Raw genomic sequence first — 12,083 nt, forward strand, 5'->3', positions numbered from 1 at the left:
GCACCCATCTTAATTAACTGGGGGGGGGAGTCTTCTTTTCTGTGCCAGGTCCCTCACTCCACATGTTCTTGATCTCCTATCATTTGGAGCCTCCACCCAGGTACTTGGCAACTCTGGTCTCTCTCAGTCTGAGGTCCAGCAGAGCTATGATACCAGCCTGTCTTGGTTGGCCAGAGCCACTCTGGCTGGTCAAGTGCAGCTGAAAGAGGGAGAAGAAGGGTGCTAGACAAGCAGGGATCTTAGAGGACAGAGCAGACCAATGTGACCATTGGGCACTAGCCTCTAAGACAACTGTAGGGAAAGGGGATGTCGGGTCAGGGGTCTAAACAAAGGTCTGAGTAGAACAGGGTTCCAGAATCATCCAAACTGGCTGTTTCCAAGTCACTGAACTCCAGTGCTGGCATCTGTCAAATGGAGGTCATAGCAGTACCTGCCTTACAGATAGAACTGAATATGACGATGTATGGGCAACATACATGGACCATGTATGGGCCATGCCTTGAACACAGAAGCAGGACTTAGTACCTTTGAACACAAGCTCCCTCAGCCCTTCCCAGGGCAGGAAACCCATTCATTCATGCTCTGCTCAGGTTCCTTCTTCTCTCCCTCCTCTTCTACTCAAACTTGCCTTGGGGACATGCTTCCTTCAGAAAGAATCAGGAAGAATGATGTCTGCTGCAGAGCTGGGCCACCCAGCCAGGGACCAGCCCTCATCATACTTGGAACTCACAGATGTCACTCAATGCTGCAACCAATAGTCTTCCCAGGAAAGATGCTTGGTACGTTAATGCTTTCTTTTTGCAGAGTCCCTGGAGGATGAAGTGATTTTTTTTTTTTTTTTTTAACCTACGGTCACAGCTTTCTGGTAAGTCCTTTGAACCTAGACTGGGGACCTGTGAACCTAAACCACAGAGCAGGGTCCCATCTTAAGATTTCCTCTTCCTTCCTTTCCTCTGATTTTCCCATTGAGTCAGAGCCTCACAGATCCCCACACACGGGTCATTGAGACAGAGGGGCACACGGAGGCAGGGACATGCCAATCTTCTTCCTACTGTTCTTTGAGCCTCCAGAAGTTGAGATCACAGGACTCAGCAGAAAGAGGTCAAAGAGGAAGGAAGTGGGAGAGTCTGGGAAAATTTCCATTCCTGCAGCTGTTGGAAGTAGTTTCACTCAGACACTGGCTCATAGCACTGACCGGCTCAAAGGTCATCTTATTCCCCCTTCTTTGGGTCACTATCACAGGGCACTCCCCTTTGCTTCTTGCTCCTTGGCACCAGTCTCCAGCCCTTGGGACTCAGATTGAGTTTCTTTCCTCCCTTTCTTTTTTCATTTTTTAAGACAAGGTCTCACTGCATAGTCCTGGCTGACCTTGAACTATGTAGACCAGGCTGTCCTTTAACTCACTGTGCTCCACCTCTGCCTCCCCTTTGCTCCCCAGTGCTGGGATTAAAGGTATGGACTACCAGCCTTTCTGTGACACTGCTACTGGCCTTGACCCCACAGGATCAGGGATCAGCCAGTGACAACAGAGTGCCATGGGCTTGCTGCTAATTTGTGAGCAAGGCAGAGCTGGGCAGTACAGAGGTAATGCATCTAGGGCACCCAGTCTAGCACTCAGGAGATTCCTTCAGAGAAGGAGTTAAGAGAAAACTCGGGCCTAGAGCACTTTAGTCACCAGGTTGGACAGTCAGCAAATGTTTAGGTAACGCCACTGGTCTTGGGAATAATAAATATTTGTACTAAGTTCGCCCCGGGTCAGGGGTTGCCCGGGTTCCTGGTTTTGCCAAGGAAGAAAATAGTGAGGTCACTCATAAGCACCTGGATCCAGGACAGAGACGGGTCAGGAGGAGTTTTGGATGTTTGGAAGCTGCAGCCCAGACCACACAGGCACTAGCTTGAGTTTCCCTGTCTCTAAAGGGAGGTAAGAGCGGTACCTCCTGTAGACAGTGGGTGCCTGTAATCAAAATACTTGTGAAGTTTTTGCTTAGCGCGTAGTGAACAAGTGCCAGCCTTTCCTAGTACTTGATACAGATGGGAAAACCCAAGGGAAATGCGGCCCATCTGGGAAGCAGGGGGTGGTGGGCCGGCCTTCCCGGAGCAGGGGCGGGGCGTCTCCCTCCACGCCCCTCTCCGCCCCGGCCACCTCTCCTCCTCGGAGCTTCCTGGCGGCCAGCGCGAGCTGAGTCACTACGGCCCGCTACCCGGTTGGCCTTATCTCAGGACCTCGCTAATCCTGAAAGTCCCCGGCCTATCCTCCGGGCTACACCCAACTTGCACCAGGTGCCTCCAATAGTTCTGGAAATGCTCCCACGGGTTTGGGGCGCCGAGGAAAGAGGGAGCCTGATTCCCGGCTCTCTGGAGAATTCCCGGAGGCCCCTGGGAATCTCCCGGGTACCGCTGGGCACAGAGCCTATCTTTGCAACGCTTAACTCAGCTTCCCTCTGGGGCAAGCGCTCTTTCTACACATCCCCCTGGAAATGCACCTGCCCCAGAGTTGGAAATGCCACCCTACGCTTGGAAGACGAAGCCAGAAGAATGCGTGCTGGAGGCAGACGGTGTCCAGGGTTGGGGGTTGGGGGGAGGCGGCTGCCTGGCTCCCTCTGGCTCCGCCTGTCCCTTCCCAGCCCCCAGGACTCCAGGGGAAGTGGTGGGTGGGGGAGGGGAACCAGGCTGACAGATTCTGTAAACAGAGCCGGTTTGGGCCTCGGCCAAGGACGGGGTGTCCTGGCCCAGCCTGGGTGTGAGGCCCTCCACCGCTCTCCAGGACACCCCGCCCCGCCCGGCTGCCCGCGGGTGCCCGGCCCTCTGCCAGCTCCAGCCAGGATGTGCCTGAGTCTTGGGAAATGGCCAGTTCCCTCCTGGGGAATGTGTCCCAGACTGGGCATGGCAGGGACGGTGAGGTGGGAGGGGCGTCTCTATGGGCCATTTTCCATCTTTCCTTCATCCAGTGTAGAGCTCAGGGACACGGTCAGACTCAGTCCCCGGAGACTCCTGTGCTGGGTTATTGCTCGGCCCCCAACTCCACCTTCAGTCCTGTCCCCTGTTCTTTCCCCCCACCCCCAGGCAGTCCTTGGCAGATGGGGAAGCTGACCTACAGTCTCATTCTGAGCAAGCCCCTCAAACAAGCCCTGCCCCCTTTAAAATCTTGCCAAATGTGGTCTGTGGTGCCATGGCCTCACAGGGCAACTCACAGAAACGCTCTGAAGAGAGGGCTGGGGAAGGGCAGACATTCCGGGAGACTCAAGCTACAGGAGGCTGTGTGAAAAACACAGGGGAGGGGGGGTTCCTGGGAGTTACTTAGAGATAACGGTACCCCAACAGGTAGAGGCTGCAGGTACCCCAGCAGGTGGAGGCTGCAGTGGAATCTTTTATCAGGAGAGGAGAGGGTGACCAAGGGATCAAGTGCCAGGGGCAGGACTTTACTGTGGGGGTGAGCATTTCCAACACATGCTCCTGAGTGCCTGGGAATCCTGTAGACAAATATAACTGCGAAGCACTTAACAGACTTGACATCTGCTGGGGATGTAGCTCAGTTGGTAGAGTGCTTACCTAGCACGCAGAAGGCCCCCTGGGTTTCATCAAGCATCACCTTAACCTGGTGTGGTGGCACAGGCCTGTAATTTCAGCTTTTGGGAGGTAGGAGCTGGAGGATTAGAAGTTCAAGGTCATCCTTGGCTATGTGGGGAGTTCAAGGCCAGCCCAGGCTAGAGACTGTCTCAAAAAACAAAACAACAGACCTAATACCATTCACTCACTGCCTTTATTTTAGTGCATCTGTGTTCTCCTGGAGAAAGACAAATGGGATAGAAGGCCCCTCCCACTTTAACCCCTCAGAAGTTGAGCCCTTCTGAAAACTTTGAGCCCCAAGAATTTGTAACTATTTCTCACTTGCTGGCTCTGGCCCAGATGGAAGGAGTGGGCATACTTGGGCATTAGGAAGATGGGGTTTTCCTCCAAGGGATGGTGGCTGGTGGCTGTGACAGAATTCGAAATGAATGAGTTTGGTGTGTCAATTCAAAAGAGCAACTCTCACTCACCTCAGAGAGGATAAGAGTTTATTCTGGAGCCAAAAATGAGTGGCAATGGCCCAGGAACACAGATTCAGGTTACCCAAAAGTCCATGTTCCAACGTGGTAACAGTTTCATGAAATTGTTAAGGTCGCAGAAGAAAGAAGGCCATAAGTCAAGGCGCTTTTCAAATACATTGGTGGAGACAACAGAGAGGCAAGTTATAGCAAAGTGGGGAGAATTCTGCTCTAGGCCTTAGATGCTATCTGACAGGCTTCTAAGCCCTTGGGTTGGTGGAAGCTGGTGGTCTGCTAAGTTAATACATTCCAAAAGATTTTTATCTGTTAGTCACAGGATGTTAAGTCAGACACAGAGGTGGGCAAGGAATGGTTATTTAGAGGGCTAAAGATAGCCCAAGATAAATTATAATTATGCTCTGGACCTGTAACATTCCAAACTTCACAATCACTGAAGTTCTAATCAGTTAATCAGCCTTGCAGGAGGTTCAGTTGAAGATGCAGGGTTTTATCTGGGAGCTTTTGTTCACAGGTAGGTGGACATGGTAACGCATGCCTGTGATCCCAGCACTTGGGAAGTGGAAGCAGGAGGATCAGGAGTTCTGGATCAGCCTTGGCTATATAGCACACTCCAGGCTAAACTGAGCCTGTCTCAGAAATCAGTCATTCAGTCAATCAGTGAGTTTTGCAGACTTGGAAAAGTTTTGGGTCCTAGACCCCCGTCAATCTCCTCCCCAGATCAGGTCCCCAATTAAGCATCACTTTCCTGGTTGTAGTTGGGGAATTGGTAGCCTGTGCAGACTAGATACAAATCAGAGGTTGTAGATCATGGCAGGGGTCATGGCTGGAGGCTGAGTAGGGCGTGTTCTTCTATGAGGACATAGCCCAGGCTAAGCCCCACAAGGCTACATGAGCACGGGAACAAAGTTGTCCTCTGAAAATGAGCTTTGGCCTCCCCATGTTGATAGGGAATAGATCCCAAGCTGCATTGCTAGCGGATCCATTTGACATAATGAACTGACCCAGTAGATCCTGCACCTACTGGGAAGCAGAAGATGGTCAGAAGAGGGAAAGAAGATGGAGACAGGAGCATGACTGGAACACATATCCCTTAGTGCTCCTGAAAATCTCCAAAGCACTAGGCAAAGGGCTGTGGAATTGCTGCTTTGGCAGGTAGGGACCAAAGTGGGTGTGGGTGTGGGGTGTGCTCGTCAGTTTTCACAGTCAATTTGACTGGATTTGAAATCACCTAGGAGATATACCCTTGGTATGTCTTTGAGGCAGTTTCCAGAAAGATTTAACTGAGGAAGGGAAGACCTATCCTGAATGTGGGCCATACTATGTCATGGGTTAAGGTCTTGGACCCAATAGAGTGGAGAGGGAGAAATCAAAGGTAGTACCAGTGTGCATCTCTTTCTGCCTCCTGACTCTGAATGCAATGTGACCAGCTGCCTCACCCTCCCTGCATGATGGACCGTATCCCCTCAAACTGTGAACCAGAACAAACCTGTCCTCCCTTAGGTTGATTTTGTCAGGTATTTTGTCATAGTAAGGAAATACATAAAGGGATGCAAGGCAAATGTCCTGCAACCCTGCTGGGTCCCCTTCCCTCACTGGCTGGGGAAGTAATGTGGTCTCCCACCCCCCAATTTCCCAAACTTGCAAGTTGCTTGTGGAAACCATAAATATGGCTACGTTGCATGTGGCAGGAGGGTATTTAGATGAGAGTGGTCAGTGGAATGGGCATCCCCAGGAAGGTCTCCAAGGTAGAGCCAGTGTGGGAAGCCTTTCTGGGTGGGCACATTTTAGTGGCCAGATGAGTGTCAGCCAGTCTGGCCAGTGTCTGGAGAAAAGACTGGTGAGGCAGGCTGAGAACCATCATGGTGTCTCAGGGCTAGCAGAATACACAGCCCCAGCCCTACTTCCCCTTCTCAACGCTGCCAGCAGAGCCTCCAGACCTGTGTCTGTTTATCTTTCTCTTGTCTGTCTGCCACTTCCCGCCAGCCCCAGTGTGGCTTTGAGGTCACCAGTGACCTGGCTTAACTGCCCTTTTGTTGTTGTTTGCTTCCGGTTTCTTGAGGCAGGACATCACTGTAACTGGCTGGACTGGAATTCACTATATAGACCAGGCTGACCAGGAACATGCATTGATCCTCTTCTGCATCAAGTGCAGATTTTGCAAGGGCATGCCACCTCACCCTGTATCATCGCTCTTTGACAATAACAGTCATTGGGCTTGAGAGATGGCTCAGCAGTTAAGAGCACTGGCCGTTCTTGCACCCACATGACAGTGGACAACCATGGGCATTGCACAACAGGGATGCACACATATATGCAGGCAGTACACTCATACACAAAAATAAAATATTTTTAAAAAGAAATATTTTTAAAAAATAACAGTTTAGGAGCTGAGGAGATGACTCAGTGGGTAAAAGCTTTTGACCCACAATCATGAGTTTGACTCCCTAGAACCCACATAAAAGCCAGACGCAGGAATACAATTGTCTAATCCCAGCACCCCTCCAGGAAGATGGGAGGCAGGCATGGGGAAATCTCTGGGAGCTTGTGGGCCAGCTACCCGGTGTGAACAGCAGAAAATAACAGAGACCCTGTCTTCAGCAGGGTGGAAGGCAAAGATCTACACCAGAGGTCATCCCCTGACCTCCATACATGCATCATGGCCACATGTGCCTGCATTCATACACATTGTCTATATAACACACATACATAGAGCGAGAGCAAGAATGAGAGAGAGAGAGAGAGAGAGAGAGAGAGAGGATGGTATTGGAATATAGCTCTTGTCTAGCATGTGTGAGGCCCTAAGATCAATTCTCAGCACTACAAAACAAGTTTAGCCAGGCATGGTGACACATGCCTGTAATCTCAGCACTTGAGGTAGAGTCGGGATCAGGAGCTCAGGGCCAGCCTGAGCTACATAAGACCCTGCAACAAACAAACAAACAAACAAACAAACAAAACAAAACAAAACTTGGGGCTGGAGAGATGGCTCAGCAGCTAAGAGCACTGGCTGCTCTTGTAGAGCATCTGGGTTCGAATCCCAGCACCCACATGGTGGCTAACAACCATTTGTAACTCCAGTTCCAGGAAATCCAGTGCCCTCTTCTAGCTCCATGGGCATTGTATGCATGTGGTGTACTCACATACATGCAGGCAACACACTCATATAGATAAAAGAAAGATTAATTAATTAATTAATTTAAAATCAACTTAATGGGCCTGGTGTAGTGGCACATACCTTTAATCCCAGCACTTGGGAAGCAGAGGCAGGTAGATCTCTATTACTTCAAGGCCAGCCTGGTCTCCATAGTGAATCCAGGCCAGCTGTGGCTGCAGGAAACCCTGTCTCAAAAAGACAAAAAACAAACAAAACAAAAAACAATTTAATGAGATATAATTCACATAGCATAATGAATCATCTATTGAAAATGTACAAAACATTTTTTATATTCAACCAATACCACAGTAACTTCAGCAGATTTCACCCCCACCCCAACCTTCAGAACCCAGAGCCATTGCTGGTGGCTCCTCCTGCCTTGCCCTGCTCCACTTCCAGCCCTGGGGAACCTCTAATTCCCTGTCTTGCCTTTTTAATTTCATTTCAGTGGAATCAGGGCCAGGGTGTAAATCAGAGGTAGAGTACTTACCTTTCACACTCAAAGTCCTGCACTCCTTAAGTTCCATCACTGAAAACAAAACAAACCCAAAGGAACCAGTTTTGTGACTGAGTTCTTATATGATTCTTTTCAAGTTACATCTATGATGTAGCATGGGTCAAAACTTCATTTATGAGCCAAGTACAGGAGCACGTGCCTGTTATTCCAGTGCTCGAAAGGCTGAGGCAGGAGGATTTAGAGTTCGAGGCCAGCCTGGCCTACATAGTAAGATACTTGTGAAAAAAAAAAAATCCTGATGGTACACTGCTTTAATCCCAGCACTCAAGGGGCAGACACAGGTGTATCTCTATGAGTTTGAGGCCAGCCTGGTTGGTCTGCATAGTGAGCTCAGGAAGCTCTAGGTCAGCTGGGACTACAGGGAGACCCTGTCTCAATAAGTAAGTAAATAAATTAATCAAAACATTTAAAAAGGAAAAGAGAAGCCGAGCATGATGGCACACACCTTTAATCCCAGCACTCAGGAGGCAGAGGCAGGCGGACCTCTGTGAGTTCAAGGCCAGCCTGGTCTACATAGTGAGTTCCAGGACAGCTGGGGCTACAGGGAGACCCTGTCTCAAAAAGATGAAAAAAAAAAGGAAAAGAAAAAATTCATCCCTTTTCATGGCCAAATTATATTTGATATTCTGTCACTTAGATATGCCACATTTTATTTTTCTGTTCATCAGTTCATGGAACTTTAGTTTTTGGATTTTTTTTCTACTTCTTGTACATCATCAGTAATGCTGCTGTGAATGTTCATGGGCAAACTGTTGGGTGGACATATTCTCATTTCTCTGGAATATAGTCCTAGAATAGAGCTGCTGGGCTGTATGGTAACTCAGTGCTAACCTTCTGTGCTTAACCTCTGTTAATTGTTTTCCAAATCCAAAGCAGCTGTACCATTTTACAATCCCACCAATGATGAGGCTTTTAATTTCTCCACATTTTTGCCAACACTTACTATTGTCTGTCTTTTGGAATACAGCACCGTAGAATATGAAGTAATATCCCATTATGGTTTGACTTGTGTTTCTCTGCTGACTCATGCTACTTTTGCTTACTAGTCTTTGTGTGTATGTGTGTGTGTGTGTGTGTGTCTGTCTGTCTGTCTATCTGTGTGTGTTTGGCTTTGGTAATGCTGGGGTTGAACTCAGGACTCCCACATGCTAGCTGAGCACTCTATCATTAAGTTGTATCTCAAAACTTTATTAGCTATTTTTTTTTTTTTTTTTGGTGTCTTTTTTGAGACAGGGTCTCCCTGTAGCCCCAGCTGTCCTGGAACTCACTATATAGATCAGGCTGGCCTTGAACGCACAAAGATGCACCTGCCTCTGCCTCCCAAGTGCTGGGATTAAAGGCGTGTGCCACCACGCCCGGCTTATTAGCTATTTTTATATTTCCTTTGAAGAAATGTCAGTGTCTCTCTTTAGCCCTATTGGCCTTGAAGTTGAAGTCTTCATCCTCCTGCCTCAGCCTCCCAAGTGCTGGGAGTATGGGCCTGCGCACCACTCCGAGCTTAGATACAACTCTCTTGTCACAGATCTACTTTGCAAGCATTTTCTGAGTTGTCTTACATTTTTCTTCTGGTTCCTGCTTGGGGGGGGCGGTGCGCGCGCTTGTGTGTGTGTGTGTGTGTGTGTGTGTGTGTGTTTACTTATGTATGGGCATACACATGTATGCAGGTACATCTGGAGGCCAAAGATTGAGGTCAGGTGTCTTCCTCCATAACTTTCTACTTTGTATATCAAGGCAGAGTCTTGCACTTGAAGCCAGAGCTCCCTGATTTAGCTAGTCAGGCCAGCCAGCTTGCTCTGACGATGCCCTGCCTCTGCTCTGTCGTGCTGGGATTACAGCAGGCGGCCACCCTCATTGGGCCTCTACCTCCTGAATGCTAGGATTATGGGCATCTGACACCATGCCTGAATGTGTAATATTTTCTTGATGGTTCCCTCTGCTGCACAAAATTTTTAATTTTGTTCCATTTATTTATTTATTTATTTATTTATTTATTATTTATTTATTATTGTATTTTGTCTTTTTGAGACAGGGTCTCCCTGTAGCCCCAGTTGGCCTAGAACTTACTATGTAGACCAGGCCTGCCTTACTCACTATGTAGACTAGGCTGGCCTTGAACTCACAGAGATCTGCCTGCCTCTGCCTCTTGAGTGCTGGGATTACAGGCGTACGCCACCATGCCCCAGCTCAGCTAGCTTTTTTATACAGCCCAGACCCTCCTCCCTAGGGATGATGCTGCCCACAGTGGGACGGACTTTCCCACATCTGTCATCAATCAAGACAATCTTGCACAGAAATGGCCACAGGTCAATCTAATTAAGCCCATTCTCCAACTGAGAGTCCCTCTTCCCAGGTAACTCTAGATTATGTTAAATTGATAATAAAAACTAACCAGCACAACCCACCCCTTGTCATGTTGACACATACACATCATTGTTTTTATTTTATAAATATTTTATTTATTATTTTTATTTTATGTGTATCCATGTATTGCCTGAATGTACGTAAGTGCACCCATGTCATGCAATGCCTGCAGAGATCAGAAGAGGCTGTCAGATCCCCTGGGACTGGAGTTACGGACAGTTGTTAGCTGCCATGTGGGTGCTGGGATTTGAACCCGGGTCTTCTGCAAGAACAACCAATGTTCTTAACCACTGAGCCATCTCTCCAGCACCTAACACATCATTGTTAAATTATAACTTTTCCTTTTTTGCTTGTCCCCAAGTTCTACTAGTGTTATAATACAAAATACAGTACAACTTTAAAAGTTCCAGTCTATAAAAATTCCATCTGAAGAGGTCAACATCTTTAAAATTTTTTAGATCTCTTCTGTGAGCTCCCATAAAATAAAAACAAACTACAGAGTTCTTATTCGAAAAGGGAAGAATCAGGGCATAGGAACAACCAGGTCAAAACAGAACCAAAATCCAGCAGTGTAAATCCAAATCTTGTAGCTCACTGTCCAACATCTGAGACTCATTCATGATCTTCTGGACTCCAAAGGGGTAGGGTAGCCCCACTTCTCTGGCTCTGCCCTCCGTGGTATACACAGCTTGTCTTGTAGGCTCAAGCTGACTCCAGTCTACACCTGCCAGTATCCTTGGCTGATGTCCCATGAACTTGTCATCTCCAATACCCTTCTTTGCAACTGAGGTAGCATCTTCACCAATGGCCTTTCTTCAGGGACTCTGACCCTGCCACATGGTGCCAGGCTTCAGCCACTCTCCATGACCCCCTCAATCTTGCATCCCTCATGCCTTCTAAACCAATACTAGGTGGGCAACTCTTACACGTTGCCAAGTTTCAACTATCAGCTTGAGAGAGAGCCTTAACTCTCCCTGGACCACAGCTTCAGTGTGCTGAGCCTAAGGAAATATACCCCAGAAGATTGTCCCTCAATGATGCTGCTCTCATATTAATTACAGCTGATTTTCCAGTCCAGCTGAGCAGCATCTACTGTCCCGGTAAAGCACAGACTTCACTTCAGCAGTGCTAGTCTCTTGTTGATCACAGGTGATTCTTCAGCCTCAGCTGACTAGCGTCTATAGGTTCTTATACCTCTGATAAGAATGGCTCTGATCACCTGGGGAATCAATACTACTTCCTGATCCTTTTCATCCAGACCAATGGATTGCCTTCTCTGGGCCCCAGGAGCACTGCTTCTGGGCCTGACCCCACCCTCACCTCCCTCTGCTTCCCTTGGCCTGAAAGATCCGCCCCAGGCCTCTCTCCTACCCACAGGCTTCTCTCCTGGGTAAGTCCATCGCACCCTCAGCTCCTTGACTACCCCAGCCTCATTCACCCTCCCACCTCCATCGCCCTTCTCTCCTCTGAGTTTGAGCCCTGCCCCATTCCTTGCCTTGGGGCCCCAGACCCTGGAGAACCAATACTAATTCCTGATCCTTTTCATCCAGACCAATGGAGTGCCTTCTCTGGGCCCCAGGAGCACTGCTTCTGGGCCTGGCCCCACCCTCACCTCCCTCTGCTTCCCTGGACCTGCACCACCTGCCAGCCTCTTCCTGGGACACGGGGACTGACCTTTCCTCTTCCTGATCCTTTGCATCCAGACCAACCCAGCTCCTCAGTGCAGTCCCCAGGAACCCTTGGGAGGCGGCCTCTTCCCACCCCATCTGCCTTTGTATCTTTGGGTGGCACGACCAAGACCAGCATCTTTCCTGGGCCAGGCTCCCAGGCCAGTCCAACCCCCAAATTCCTGAGGCCAAAATCGTTCCTGGAGGGATCCAGACCTTAGGAGAAAGCCTGAAAACATCTGACCCTCATCTGACTTGGGCCTCTGTGGGAACTCCTGAAGACAAAAGCAATCTGGCCACTCCAATATAAAATCAAAAGAGAGAACTGGAAGCTTAGA

The 12,083-nt window shown here is 48.9% G+C and overlaps 1 long non-coding RNA gene across 1 annotated transcript in view; it reads left to right on the top strand.

Moving 5' to 3' along the window:
- Positions 1-1,838: 1,838 nt before the first annotated feature.
- The window catches only part of LOC115069354, a 32,622-nt gene continuing 22,377 nt past the window's right edge, over positions 1,839-12,083 (top strand). The window contains exon 1 of the long non-coding RNA XR_003848630.1: positions 1,839-1,921. This is a non-coding gene — a long non-coding RNA (uncharacterized LOC115069354). The remainder of the gene's footprint in view (positions 1,922-12,083) is intronic.

This window comes from Nannospalax galili, unplaced genomic scaffold (genome assembly GCF_000622305.1).
Source record: "Nannospalax galili isolate Female #2095 unplaced genomic scaffold, S.galili_v1.0 scaffold970, whole genome shotgun sequence".
Classification (NCBI taxonomy): Eukaryota; Metazoa; Chordata; class Mammalia; order Rodentia; family Spalacidae; genus Nannospalax; species Nannospalax galili.